The sequence below is a fragment of the Theropithecus gelada genome, chromosome 3 (assembly GCF_003255815.1).
Source record: "Theropithecus gelada isolate Dixy chromosome 3, Tgel_1.0, whole genome shotgun sequence".
In the NCBI taxonomy this organism is placed as follows: Eukaryota; Metazoa; Chordata; class Mammalia; order Primates; family Cercopithecidae; genus Theropithecus; species Theropithecus gelada.
This window is the reverse complement of record NC_037670.1, coordinates 54218456-54234715: the sequence shown is the minus strand read 5'-3', so window position 1 is coordinate 54234715 and position 16260 is coordinate 54218456.

The following is a 16260-nucleotide window of genomic DNA, read 5'->3' as shown; positions in this document are numbered from 1 at the left end:
TGTCAAGAACTCAGTTTCTCTCTGTCTTCTTCTGGATTTCCACTTGCAGACACTTCCGGCACTAAGAAAAGCTGAGGTTGGAGAAAGAACACGTGAGACACCAGCCTTGTACATAATTTTCAGACCAACCTGTGATGAAAAGCCAGACCTTCACTGAAGTGTGACACCATCTGCACCACAGCCTAACCAACAGACACAAACACACAGAGGCCTCTCCTCTTTTCCCATGATCAAAATTAGGAAGCCTATGACTATGGTTTCTGACAAAGAAGGAACACAGATATCTTGTGAATGAGAACATCAAAAGCACTGAGTTTTGTATGTTAATTGACACAAGTCCAGATATTCAATTCCCTCACTGATTTTAAAACACAGGGATCCCTGACTCTGCCCATATGTGGAATATGATTTCTACCTGTAGATAAACACTGTGGGATTTCTCAGATTTTATTATCCCAGCTTTATGCCCTAGCAATGTTTCTCCAACACCAATCACAGCCTTCTGAAGCCTTACTCCACTTTTACTTTCTCTCAATTTCAACTTTTGTATTTCCCCTTGGAACTCGGAAATCAATCAAGTAAGAATCTGTTTTAGGGTCAAGTGCAGTTGCTCTCACTTGTAATCCCAGCACTTTGGGAGGCCAAGGCAGGTGGATCACTTGAGGTCAGGAGTTCGAGACCAGCCTGGCCGAAATGGTGAAACCCCATTTCTACTAAAAATACACAAATTAGCTGGGCATGGTGGTGTTTGCCTGTAATCCCAGCTACTCAGCAGGCTGAAGCAGAAGAATTGCTTAAACCCAGGAGGCAATTACAGTGAGCCGAGATCCTAACACTGCATTCCAGCCAGGAGGACAGAGCAAGACTCTGTATCCCAAAAAAAAACAAAAAAACAAAACAAACAAACAAACAAAAAAAACTTTTAGAATGGGGATAATCAATTCAGGAATTTATTTCACTTGGAGGGTCAACACTCCCATTGTGCTGATCTAGCCCTTAAAATCCCCTGCATCAGAAATTCACAGCAGTACCCTGGGTCATGGTGTTTCTGTCCTGTGTATACAGTCACAATCCTCTACGATGCTCAGAAAATACAAAATGACTTAGGGCTGAGAGAAATTTAGCAGCTCAATCTGATATTTTACTAAGGTGGTATCTAAAATTCTTGCAATCATGGTTTATATTAGTCTTTGTTAGCTGCAATATCTCTGATTATCATGATACATATTTGCTGAGAAATACTGATATCCATGTGTATATTCATACATAGATATGTAGGTATATAGATGGGTATGTTTATATGAACGCATGTGTTTGAGATGGGGGAAAACATGCATGTATTATTTCCCTGCTAAAAATATAAAAATAATTAAATATATTTTATGTACAAATGATAATTATGTGTCATAAACAAAAAGTTAACTGACCCATTTGTACATGAAGTCCAGGAAAAATAAAAACATTGCATTTTTTTTGTATTGTATTGTATTACTTGTGACATTGTGCTTACAGATGTACATAAATTTCCTTATTTAACCCTTATAATAACCCTGCTGATTATAGTTTATTTACCAGTTTAATAAATGATCAACAGAGTTTGACAAATATGACAAAATTACAAAACTAGAAAATGACACAGCAATACTTTTAATTATATTCTGCCTTGTCACTGCCTCTTCTTGCTTTTTTACAAAATTACTCCCCTAATCAAGGTTCTCTATGATTCTGGGGACTCCAGGATTTAGACCCCAGTTCCCAAACTTCACTGTGTCTATTTTTACTGCCACATTTTAATGCACATTTACAGACTTCAACAAGCACTTTTCAATATCAACTTTTTTCTTATTCCTTGGACAATTTACTACATCTGTTCATCAAGACTCCAGTAACATATGACTCCATCTGCCTGTCCCTTCCATGAATGTACCTAACAGTACATGTATTATGTAGTCTATAATTCAAGCAGAACAGATATTCCTTCAAAAAAATAAGGTATTAGAGAATGCCTACAAAGCTTCAGTGAAAGCAGCTGTAACCCTTAATATTATTACCATGTAAACTCTTCCTTGAATATCAAAATAAGATTTGGACTTTAGAGAATATTTGTGTGTGATTATAACCCAAACATGAACTAAAAGTAATTTAAATGGTCATATACAGACTGTGCCAGGGACAAAAAAGGACAAATATTATAAGAAAATTAAAGCACACTTATTTCCTAAAGGACTTTTGTGATGAATCTATAAAATTGTGTGGAATCTATAAAAACTATTTCAAGATATAGAGATTAAATATATTTCAAAACACATACATACACAAGCAATCTTTAGGATAAATTTTTTAAAACGTATGTTATGGGTCTAAAATGTTCATTAATTCATGGAAAAATGTATTGACAAACTTCTCACCAGAGCAGGAATAACAACTTACGTATTTGGTGACTTCAAGATGAGAGCCTGCACAGCTTAGTATCTCCCTCCAGATCTCTCTCTCTCTCTCCTTTTTTGTTTTTTGACAGAGTTTCGCTTTTGTTGCCCAGGCTGGAGTGCAATGGTGAAATCTCAGCTCACTGCCACCTCCAACTCCCAGGTTCAAGCTATTCTTCTCCCTCAGCCTTCCAAGTAGCTGGGATGACAGGCATGTGCCACCACGCTTGGCTAATTTTGTATTTTCAGTCGAGACGGGGTTTCTCCATTTTGGTCAGGCTGGTCTGGAACTCCTGACCTCAGTTGATCCACCCACCTCAGCCTCTCAAAGTGCTGGGATTACAGGTGTGAGCCACAGCGCCAAAAGTCATGAGGAAGGAGCCATTCTGCATCCTCAATATTCCCTTAATATTTTAAGGACACCCATAACAATTAAGAGGCTGACTTGCGACTTCCTAGCCCTTTCAGGGCTATTTAGGCACACCTTAGTGAAGTATTAGGAATGCAGTATTAGGTCTCAAGTTCCTGGACACCAAAACCATGTTCTCCAACAGATCTTCAGTACAAATAGCTGATGTCTATATTCTTTTGCCTGTCCTTTCCCTTCCTTTTAATTCAGAACTGCGGTCTTGAAAAGTGCTATTATTTAGTAGATTCTCTCAATTCTCAACACCAGCGCTATACAGTGTTGAGTAACATCTCAGGTGCTAGGGAAACAGCAGCTGACATTCTAGCAATGCACAAATAGAAAAGCAAAGATCACCACAGAGTAAAAGAGAATAGATTTTTTAAAAGTATGAAACCGAAACGAATATATATCAGATTACACTATAAATGGAAAATCCTATTATCTTGACTGGATTGCAAGTCAAAACCTCTCATGGCTTCCAATATCCAATATATTCAAAGCAGTTCAGGAATGGTGAAAGTGGAATGGAATTTAAAATTATTCTAAGGTTGCATGTGTGAAAGCACCATGCCCTGAAACAAAATATTTATTTTTAAAGTGCATAATGAACACTGCATACAAAGTTTGTATAACAAGAGAAAGAAAAATTCTCACATTTTAAAAAAAGGAATATGCAACATATTTACATATAATAAAATAAAATTAAACTAAAATAACAGCCATGGAAGACACAATCTGACCTCTGAATATCAAGGGAGAAATCTCTATTAAATAAACTTGGCACAATTTTTAAAGTAAGTTATGAAAAATAATAATGCCTGACTATAGTATGTAAAAGTACCAACACAATAAAGCTAAAACAATATCTGTGGAAAAATTATTTGCTGTACATTATTTTTAAAAAATGATTTAAGTACTTTCCTCAAGAAGGTAAATGAATGAAATTTAAAAATTGCCTGAGAAAATCAGTGAAAGAAAATGAATATAGAGAAGCAGAATATAATTTAACTATAAAGCACACAAATAGAATTTAAAAATAAGGCCGGGCACAGTGGCTCATACTTGTAATCCCAACACTTTGGGAGGCGGAGGCAGGCAGATCACCTGAGGTCAGGAGTTTGAGACCAGCCTGACCAACATGGAGAAACCCCGTCTCTACTAAAAATAGAAAAAAAAAAAAAAACCAGGCGGGCGTGGTGGCACATGCCTGTAATCCCAGCTACTAGGGAAGCTTAGGAAGGAGAATCACTTGAACCTGGGAGGCGGAGGTTGCGGTGAGCTGAGATCATGCCATTGCACTCCAGCCTGGGCAACAAGAGCAAAACTCTGTCTCAAAGAAATAAAAAATAAAAATAAAATAAAAATAAGTAGCAGCCAACATGCCCAACATGATTTTCTGTGATGAAAGAAATTCTCTGTATCTACACTTTCCAATGCAGTAACTACCACACATATGTAGTTACAGAATTTCTAGTTTGGCCACAAATTTGGCTATTACTACTAAGGATATACCATTTAGTTATTTAATTATAATTAATTTACAGTTTATAGCCACATGTGACTAGTAGTTACTCTATTGGTCAATGCAGATCTAGAATCTTGGAGAAGGCAGTTAAAATAATGAGATATGGTCAAAACAAAAATGGAAAAGGCACACAAATAGTGAACACAGAATATGAGAATGTGAAGTAACAATTCACACAGTAAAATTTAATAATGAGATGCTGCCTTGATGGGACACATGTCTAATGATATTCAAGGCTTGTCTTGTTACAGGTAGAAGAGCAGGAGCAGGGCAGGAGAGGGCTCTTCCCCTACCCACTAGAAATGTCAGGTGATGGCCTGTTAATGATCACTTTGCCTCTCTAAAAATGAGAATTAGGCAGCACCAGAAAGAGGCCATTTCATGATGGTCTACACCTGTCAACATCAAAAATATTAGTTAAATGCAGACTCCAGGAAGAAGCAACTTCTTGGGCATTCATGTTAAGAGACAAAAATGGCAAAGTATAATCTTCCGGGGACACACTCCACTGGAAAAGGAAAGACAGCCTCAGATGGACATGCATCTAACTCCCTAAACACACCGTGCATGCTCAATTTCAAAGGGTAAGGAAAGCACTGTGCATGCCGGAAACTCTCCCTAAAGGTAGAATCATGGGAAAGAGGCAAGCCCATCCCAGGATCAAGGTTAAAGGCCCTTCTCTTTTCTCTCTTGGACCTTCAGGCATCCACTTGGGTCTCTTCCAAGAGAATTTTCCTTTCCTTTCTGTTCTAAAGCCTTTTTAAATAAACTTCCACTCCTGCTCTGAAACTTAGTCTCTTTTTCCGCTGTATGCCCCTCAGTCGAATTCTTTCTTCTGAGGAGGCAAGGACTGAAGTTGCTTATGGACCCATGCAGATATGCTGCCAGTAACTCAAATCTCTTCTACTGGTAACAGTATCATTGTAAGGGAATGAGGCCAGTTCACATCTCAGTGCTCGGAGAACTCACCAAAAATAAAAAGTTGGAGGATGCTGTGAACTTATCTACCTTCCAAGGCAAGTCCCACAAGCAAGCAGCAAGACTCTCTTCCCCCAAGGTCTTAAACTCTTCTGATGCTCCTTCTCTGGGAAAATGCACCCTCTGATTGGCTTCCCCTTATATAGGAAAAAACAATTAATAAACCTAATTAGCACTACATTCCAAGAGACATGCCCTGACTGCACAGATACTGAACCTCATCAAAACTTCATTCTGGAGACACACCCGGGTCAATTTGATTGGATTTTTGAGACAACTACTAAAAATCCCAAATAAACTTGGACACCAAAGAGTTAAGGCTATTTTGAAGGAAAAATAGGAAGATTCATTCCTTTTTTCATTCATAAGTACTTTTTTTTTTTTTTTGAGATGGAGTCTTGCTCTGTTGCCCAGGCTAGAGCGCAGTGGTGCGATCTCGGCTCTCTGCAAGCTCTGCCTCCCAGGTTCACGCCATTCTCCTGCCTCAGCCTCCCGAGTAGCTGGGACTACAGGCTCCCGACACCACGTCCGGCTATTTTTTTGTATTTTTTTTTAGTAGAGATGGGGTTTCACCCGTGTTAGCCGGGGTGGTCTCGATCTCCTGACCTCGTGATCCACTCACCTCGGCCTCCCAAAGTGCTGGGATTACAGGCGTGGGCCACCGCATCCGGCCTCATAAGTACTTTTGAGTGTATTATATGTACTAGAAAGCATTCACAGTCATGGGGTACAGCAAGAAACCAGACAAACTAGAGTCTTATGGAGACTCTATATTCTAAAATTATTTGGAAGTAAACTGGACTTGAAAACAAATGGAAAGTGAATAGATATAAAAAGTTTCAGTATTCATGATGATGTAAAAAAATAAAATATATTGCAGAAATGAAGTCAGGAAGTGTTAGGCGTCATATGGTACTTTTAAGGCCATTGGTATCCTCTGAAATTCAAGCGGGCTGAAGACATTTGCATAACTAAAAGGAAAGCAGATGCTAATAGAAGACAATGAAGAAAGAGCCTGAAAGGCATTTCAGAGACCTTGGCTGGTGGTAGCCCCTCCCTTCAAAGGTCTGGAGGCCTATAAGGGAAGACTGGTTTTGTGGGCTGGGCCTAGGGCTGCACCACCCCAGGCAAACGCAGGACAGTGCTCACAGTATTCTACCTCCCAACCCCTCCAGCTCCAGCCGCAGCTAAAAAGGCCCCAGACACAGTTTGGGTCACTGCTTTGAGGGTGCAAGCCATAAGCCTTGGCAATTTCCATGGGATGTTAAACCTGCAGTTGCACAAAGTACAGGAGTGCGCTGCTGATAAAGACATACCCGAGACTGGGCAATTTACAAAAGAAAGAAGTTTAATTGGACTTACAGTTCCACATGGCTGGGAGGAGGCAGAAGGCGAAAGGCATGTCGTACATCACAGCAGGCAAGTGAGAGAATGAGAGCCAAGCAAAACTGGTTTCGCCTTATCAAACCATCAGTCCTCGTAAGACTTATTCACTACCACGAGAATGGTATGGGAGAAACTGCCCCCATGATTCAATTATTTCCCACTGGGTCCCCCCACAACATGTGGGAATTGTGGGAGTACAATTTGAGGTGAGATTTGGGTGGGGACACAGAGCCAAACCATATCAGAAACCTTCACCTGGATTTCAAAAGATGTATGAAAAAGCCTGTATGTCCAGTAGAAGCCTGCTGGGGTGAAGACCTCATGGCAAAAGTCTACTACAGCAGTGCAGAGGGAGAATATGGGGTAGGAGCCCCCACAGAGTCCCCACTGGGGCACTGCCTAGTGGAGCTCTGAGAAGACGGCCACCATCCTCCACACCCCAGAATGATAGATCCACTGACAGCTTGCACCCTGAGCCAGGCACTCAACGCTAGCCCTTGACAGCAGCCATGGGGACTGACCTTTGTATCCAAAAGAAAATAAATTGTTCTACCATAAAGACATGTGCACTCATATATTTATTATAGCATTATTCGCAATAGCAAAGACATGAATATTTTCTCTATCATTGGATAGAGAAAATGTAGTATATGTACACCATGGAATACTATGCAACCATTAAAAAAATTATGTCCTTTGCACCAACACGGATGCAGCTAGAGGACGTTATTCTAAAATAATGCAGGAAGAAAAAACCAAATACCATATGTTCCTAGTTATAAGTAAGAACAAAGCACTGATTACACATGGATGTAAAGATGGGAACAACGGATACTGGGGACTACAAGAAGGGGAAGGGAAGGTGGGGACCAAGACCTGAAAAATATATACACCATGAAATACTATGTTTTCTACCTGGGTTACAAGATCATTCATACTCCAAGCCTCAGCATCACACAATGTGCCAATGTAAAACCCTGCACATGCATTCACTGAATCTAAAATAAAAGTTGAATTTTTTTTTAAATAGGTGAACATCTGAATAGACGTTTCCCAGAAGAGATACAAATGGCCAACAAATATATGACAAAATTCCTACCATTTCTAATTGTCAGGGGGATGCAAATAAAAACCACCATGAAATGTCACCTGACACCTCTTAGAATAGCTGTTATTGAAAAGATGAATAGTAAGTATTAGTGAGGATGTGGATAAAAGATAACCCTTGTAGACTCGTGGTGGAAATACAAACTACTATGGCCATTTTGGATAATAGTATGAAGGTTTCTCAAAAAATTGTTAAATAAAACTACCTGCTGATGAGGCTGTTGAGATACAGGAACACTTTTACACTGTTGGTGGAATGTAAATTAGTTCAACCATTGTGGAAGACAGTATGGTGATTCTTCAAAGACCTAGAACCAGAAATATCACTTGACCCAGCAATCTCATTACTGTGTATATACCCAAAGGAATATAAATCTTTCCGTTATAAAGATGCATGCACACACATGTTCATTGCAGCACTAGTCACAATAGCAAAGACATGGAATCAATCCAAATGTCCCTCAATGATAGACTGGATAAAGAAAATGTGGTACATATACACCATGAAATACTATGCAGCCATAAAAGGGAATGAGATCATGTCCTTTGCAGGGACATAGATGGAACTGGAAGCCATTATCCTCAGCAAACTCACCTGGGAACAGAAAATCAAACACTGCATGTTCTCACTGACAAGTGGAAGCAGAACAGTGAGAACACATGGATACTGAGAGGGGAACAACACACACTGGGGCCTGTTGGGAGGCAGGTGGAGGGAGAGTATCAGGATAAATGGGTAATACATATATGCATTGGAATATTATTCAGTGTTACATAATAATGAAACCCTGTCATTTGTGACAACATGGGTGGACTTCGAGGGCATTACATTATATGAAATAGGCCAGCCACAGAATGACAATTACTATATGATTTCACTTGCATTTGAAATCTAAAATAGACAAACTCACAAAAGCAGAGAGTAGAATGGTGGTTGCCAGGGGCTGTGGTGCAGGGGAAATGGGTAGATGTGGTTAGAGCACAAAGTTTCTCATATACCATATAAGTAAGTTCTGGAGGTCTCATTTACAGCATAGTGTTTATAGCTAAGAATACTGTATTGCATACTGAAAATTTGCTAAAAGGGTGGATTTTGTGTTCTTACCAAAATTTCTTACCAGTAATAATAATAGTAATAATAATGGGGGGGACTTTGGGCGGTGAAGGATATGTCTATAATCTTAAGGGTAGTGGTATTCATGATGTATACTTATCCCCAGACTCATTGAGATGCATACCTTAAACATGCACAGCTTTTTAAATGTAATCATAACTCAACAAATTGGGTTAAAAAAAAAAAAGAGGGGGTTGGTTAAAAAATTTAAAAGGAGGGGTAGATATTCCCTTGTTTTTCTCTCTTGGCTGTTTTCTTTCCTGCTGCCTGGAATTAAAAAATGATAGGTGGGCATTTAGCAGCCAAACTGGAGTCTCTTCTAAAGTACAGCAGAGCAGACAGTTGGAAGGGGCCTGCATCCCTAATGAATTTGGCAAGCATCTGTACCAGCCATGATAGGTGTAACTATAGATTTAAGTGAGAAAGAAATAAGCTTCTGCCTTGTTTAAGCCACTTTGTTCAGACATTAATTTCATATGCATGTAGAGAATATATGCTCCTTACGAGTAGGAAAAATGTTTATGCCATGTGGTTCATAATGGGTGTTCAGCAATGTAGGATGATCCTGATTATGATGACAATGGTGACAAACAGCATGAAATAATAAGGAATGAAAAAAGTGGTTTAATAGTTGTATACAGTTACTTTATTTAAAGATTCTGCTGCTAATATCATTCAATGTATTTGTATGCCGGTGGGAGTTTTATTAGATGTAGACTAAGAAAGTTTACATTATTTAATGAAAAATACTAGATCAATTTTTAAAAACAGTAAAAATATCATGAGATGGAACTAAGCATCTGTATTGCAAAGCAACTCTCCCAGTTGATTTTATGCATAGTAATGATTGAGAATCCCCTGATCTGGATCCAACAGATCTCAACCTTTACAGCTGCTATCAAGGAAGCACCTAAGGAAGACAATTTTCCTGACTATACCCATACCTCCAGTTAGTAATAGATCTGGAGATCTAGAACCCAAATCCAGACCTCCTGCTTCCATGTGCAGTGGTCTTTCGCCGTTCTGTTTTGTTCCACTTGGTGAAGAGGATTTGAGAATAAATGGCCACATGATTGAACTCCCTCCTCTGCTCTGAGGAATATAGCCTTGTCCTAGCAAGCAAGAAAATCATACAGTAGTGGAAGAGGCAAATATACATTCATTAATCTAACATACAAGGCAGTAAGCACTGTAACATCAACAAAGCACTGTGGGGTTTCAGACCAGGAGCAAGTGGGGTGATTAATTCTTAGCAGGGCTAGTGAAGTCTGGGAAGTGTTCACTAACAAAATGTCTGATCATTAACGAAAGCAACTGGTTTCTCAACACAGTCTAATTTATTGTAACAATATAAATGGTTGTTTGTTCATAAACTTTCATCTTTTGCCAAAATGTTTGTAGCTTATATTCCCATTTAACAAGGTTTTCTGGCCAAAACTGTGCACCCACATCAGTCCTCCCATAAAAGCAATTTTGCATGCATAGAACACCTCTATCTATGAATATCCCTAATGAGGTACAGAAAGGCTCTTATTATCCAAACAGAGACATTCCACTGGTGCTGGAGAGCCACAGACGGAAGTTTTCTCTGCCTCCTGGAAATGAAGCCAAACTTTCTTCTTTCTTCAGCCGTGAGGATTCCTGTCCTCCTCTTCACCATTTTCTTGTTTATGAGCCAAGTTCTACCAGGTAACAGAATAAACTTGGTAAGAATGGAGTGCCTAACACCTTACAGGGATTCAGTACTTAAAGAGAAATCACCATCATCTATGACCAGATAGGGGATCTCATAGGAAATCTGGAAGACACACCAGTCTCTGGCTCCCTGGTTAAGCCCAGTTCTGTCCAACCCACCTATATAGGCCCCACACACCCAGTGCCCACCAGGCTCCTGTCAGCCAGGAGGACCAGTGCTCATCCCCTGAAGTATCCGTGGGAGCCTGCATCCCACAGGGACCCACATCTTGGGGCCAATCTTCATGGGGGTCTCTTGGTTGTGGTGGCAGGAGTGGGGGGATAGTTGACCTCCAGGCCTCCCATCCTGGCCACTGTATTTTCTGGGGATCATTCAGTCCTAGGAGCTTCCTGGGGACCCCAGAAGGAAGACAACAGGGTGGTCATGGCAGCCTCAGCCCCAGGCTCTGGGCCCAAGCACAACAGAAGGTAGAGAACAGGATGGTCATGGCAGCCTCAGCCCCAGGCACTGGGCCAGAAGTTGATAACGACCAATTGAGAGCAACCACTGAATTCGATCCACTTACAGATACACGAGAAGTTGGTGAAAAACTGAATGTCGACCATTCTATGGTCATCCAGCATTTGAAGCCAATTGGAAAGCTGAAAAATCTTGATAATTGGGTGCCTCATGAGCTGACCAAATATTTTAAAAATAATCCTTTTGAAGTGTCATCTTCTCTTATTCTATGAAACAACAATGAACCATTTCTTGACCAGATTGTGACATGCCATGAAAAGTGGATTTCATACAACAGCCAGCTCACTGGTTGGACTGAGAAGAAGCTCCAAACCACTTCCCAAAGTCAAACTTGTACCAAAAAAAGGTCATGGTCGCTGTTTGGTGGTCAGCTGCCAGTCTTCTGATCCACTACAGTTTTTGAATCCTGATGAAATCATTACATCTGAGAAGTATGCCAAGTTAATCGATGAGATGCATGGAAAACTGCAGCACCTGGAGCTGGCACTGGTCAACATGAAGGGCCCAGTTCTCCACAACGCTTGACCACATGTCATATAACCAGGGCTTCAAATTTGAATAAATTGGGCTATGAAGTTTTGTCTCATCTGCCATATTCACCTGACCTCTCGCCAACCAACTACCACTTCTTTAAGCATCTTGACAACTTTTTGCAGGGAAAACACTTACACAACCAGCAGGATGAAGAAAATGCTTTCCAATAGTTCATCAAATGCTGAAAGCACGGAATAAACAAGTTTATTTCTCATTGGCAAAAATGTGTTCAATGTAATGGTTTCTTTTTTTTTTTTTAAGACCGAGTCTCACTCTGTCGCCCAGGCCAGAGTGCAAAGGTGCAATCTCTCGGCTCACTGCAACCTCTGCCTCCTGGGCTCAAGAGATTCTCCTGCCTCAGCCTCTTGAGTAGCTGGGATTACAGGCACATGCTACCACACCCGGCTACTTTTTGTATTTTTAGTAGCGACGGGATTTCATCACGTTGGTCACGCTGGTCTCAAACTCCTGACCTCTTGATTCACTCGCCTCAGCCTCCTAAAGTGCTAGGATTACAGGCATGAGCCACTGTGCCCAGTCCATTGTAATGGGTTCTATTTTGATTAATAAAGATGTGTTGCAGCCTAGTTATAAAAATTTAAAATTCACGGTCCAAAACCACAATTACTTTGGCACCAACCTAATAATAGAAGAATTAAAAGAGGCCTTTATATTAGAGAGCCCATAGATGATAAAATAATAAAGAATATTACAATCTCCATAACCCACAAACTTGGTAACTTAGACCAACTGGATGAATTAAAAGACACAATCTATTAATACTAAAACATAGGAGAAATAGGTCATCTAAATATATTGATATCTATTTTAAAAATGGAATCAATCCCTAATAACCTTACAGAAAACCTATAGATTCCAAAAATCTGACATTCTGTCATGTTATTCTAACCGGTGGGATTCGGGGATTTCCATTTTGATAAGAACATAGGTGAGTCGCACACACTTACTTTTAGTGCTCATCGGTCAGGAAACCTATGTCCACTACAGGGTACTGCAGAGCGATGCGTTTTGGAGAATTTAGGCAAGGTAATATTATTTTCAGAATTAAAGGAAGGCAACCTGTTTTATGTACAGTAATTCCTCATAATATCACAGGGGATACCATATTTAAACTTTGGGGTATCCCCAGGTATAATTCTTATTTGAGCCACATGTGAATTTCAGACACGGAGGCTGCCCAACTTTGGTGGCTTGCAACAGATGTGGAAGTTAATTCACAACCTACTTTGTGGAGGCATAAAATTCAATGAACACTCATTTAGCGTTTTATGTTATTTTTGTAAACTTTGCATTTCCAATTAGGTGAAATTTTATACCTGTTTCAGTTCTTATCTACTTTTTTTTTTTCCCCCTGACACGGAGTCTTACTCTATCACCCAGGCTGGAGTGCAGTGGCATGGTCTTGACTCACTTCAACCTCCGCCTCCCAGGTTCAAGCAATTCTCCTGCATCAGCCTCCCAAGTAGCTGGGATTACAGGTGCCCACCACCACGCCCGGCTAATTTTTGTATTTTTAGTAGAGATGTGGCTTCCCCATGTGGGTCAGGCTGGTCTTGAACCCCTGATATCTTGTGATCTGCCCACCTCGGCCTCCTAGAGTGCTCGGATTACAGGTCTGAGCCACGGTGCTTCGTCTCTCCACTGTTTTTAGGCAGAGGGGAGTAAGGTTTTCTTTAAGTTAGGAGGGACTCCCGTGTACCCAACCCATTTGTGTAAATTTCTTCCTTCAGAGTTCTTCAAATCAGCATCACCATTTTTAAAGGCCTCCCGCATGGTAATAATTGTGCTACAGGGTTTTAGGAACATGAAGTTTATGTTTGGCTGAATTAACCTCCTTGCTGTGGCACAAGGGGAGCATAGGTGGTTTCACCAATTATGAAGCGGGTTCACTGTGCAATGGCTACCAACTTTTCTGAGTACAATGAGACCAAACACATTCATACATAAATTACATAAAGTGAATTTATTATTTAAAAATAGCAAACAAAAGACAACAGAAGTCTAGGATTCAATATGAACCGCTATCACAAGATCAGGAAGGCTACCCAGAGCAGAGGGATGGAATTTTGACGTAAACACTTCACTTGCACTACAACTGAGGGACCCCAGAAAGCAGCCCACCTTGGGTTTTCTCCCACGATGTGGTTTGCTAGACACAAGCGTTAAAGGCCATTCTGTTTTGAGCAGGGACTCTAACAGAGCCTGGGCTGTTCTGACCAATGTCACCTGATTATCAGGATATTGCATTCCCAGCATATCATACAGTTATCTTGAGAACTACCAGTAAGAAAGGGAGGAAAATGGCCCTGCACCCTTAAAACTGAAGGATCAGGATATTTGTTGTGACAGAAGCACAGACAGTAGCGACAGAGTGTTCTTGTGAGCCATCTACTAGTTCTCTTGACCAGAGCGTGGCACCTGACTACTTTTCTCTTTCCTTTCAATGGAAACTGTTTCAGAATATTTTGAATATTTTGAGTTTGTGGCACGTGATCACTGGCAGTGTAGACTCTCTGCATGGTTACAGGAAAGAGTTCAGGAGCCCATCAAGTCACATTGGAGGAGACCACCTAATCCTCCAGAGACTGTCACTCCATCTTCCTGGGGTTAGCTCCACATGCAGTAAGGCCATTATGTCTAAGGCCAGCAAGACTTGCCATCCGAAGATTCGACTTTTGACATGCTGATAAGCAGCAGTGACAAGAAAAGCCCACACACTGGCTAGGAATTTTTCAATGCAAGCAGCTGAGACGTATCTTCATATGTTTCGGTAGGGGCTAATGTCGAACTGTTTCTTCCCATTTTCTTTACTCATCAGTGCCTGAACCATGAGACACCATAGATGTACACCTCATCAGGAGGGTGTATGGGACAGCAGCAAGGGGAGCAGCAGCACAAGAAACAAACAAGGCCACTACTTCTGCCTACATAATAACTATTGTCTTGGAGTGTACAATAATTAATAATGTTCACATGGCTGCCCTAAGCATACAGAGATGGTGACCAGAGTAGATGCAGGGACTACAGAGATACAGCCTGATCCTTGCTAATTAGGACTTAAGTGTTGGCTTGTGTGCTGCACTGTTGTGCATTAATAAGCCAGGGCCTCAAAACTGCCTGCTAAGCAGAGGCCAAATGTCATGCTGGGGTGCAATTAAACATTCATGTCTAGGAGATGAGAGCATTTTAGTGTGGGAGAAGATGACAACACCTGAAGACCACAAAACACTGTGCAGACCAAAGGGAAGGCCCATCATCAGCTCATGGTTCTGACCTAGGTGACTGCTGATATGTTACGGAACCATCAGCCGACAGCAGGTAGGTCAAGTTGAGCAGGTGTCCTCTATGAGGGCTGGTCCATTCCTTTTGTGTTGCGTTGCCAATTGTTTCAATAGTGTCTCATGCACCCCACTGGTGAGGAAGGAAAGAGCACCCTACGTTTACTGGCACCGTTAAACACATAACATCTATTACTAAACAGATAAGTCAGATATCAGTTATTAATTACATAGAGGAGGATGGTGTAAGCTCCCACAGGCCCAAACAGGGATTAACTTGGGAGCAGAGAGTGGTATAGCATTAAAAAGTGAGGATGTTCCTTTTTCTTTTTCCTTTTTTTTGAGACAGAATCTCCCTCTGTCACCCTTGCTGGAGTGTAGTGGTGTGATCTCGGCTCACTGCAAGCTCCGTCTCCCGGGTTCACGCCATTCTCCTGCCTCAGCCTCCCTAGAAGCTGGGACTACAGGCGTCCACCACCACATCTGGCTAATTTTTTGTATTTTTAGTAGAGATGGGATTTCACCATGTTAGCCAGGATGGTCTCAATCTCCTGACCTCGTGATCCGCCCGCCTCGGTCTCCCTAAGTGCTGGGAATACAGGCTTGAGCCACCGCGCCCGGCTGAGGATGTTCCTTTGTTCCTACAGGAGTACGTGATTGGTTTGTCTGTTGGCTGGTAGGGAACTGAATCATGTGTCACTGACTGGTAAGACTGTAGTACTCTAAAATACAATATATAAACTATCATACCATAATGGTGTAATACGATCTACTACAATACCAAAGGCATCGATGAAAAGCCCAATGCTATCATATGTGACTGAGAGACTGAATGCTTCCTCCCTCAGATTGGTTACAACATATCGTCCTATGACAGTACTCTCTCCTTCATTCAAAGTGAACGATCCAAATAACAGACAGAAATAATAAAGAATAAAGGGCAACAGAAGCAAATAACTCACGAGATGATACTCTATGGTAAACTTTATGTACTTAGGAATTAATACCAATTCATTATTAGCAAAAAATAAACATCTTTATATCAAGAGTAGTTTTTCCTTTAATAAAGAAAGGTGGAGTGTGTATACTGAACAAGGGATAATCAAAATTTGCCAAATGAGGCTAGTAAGACTATCCCAACAATTCACAATCATTATTCGCTGGTCCACTAATCACAGGGCAATACATACAAATGAAACTTACCTGGCCGGGCACGGTGGCTCATGTCTGTAATCCCAGCACGTTGGGAGGCCGAGGCGGGCAAATC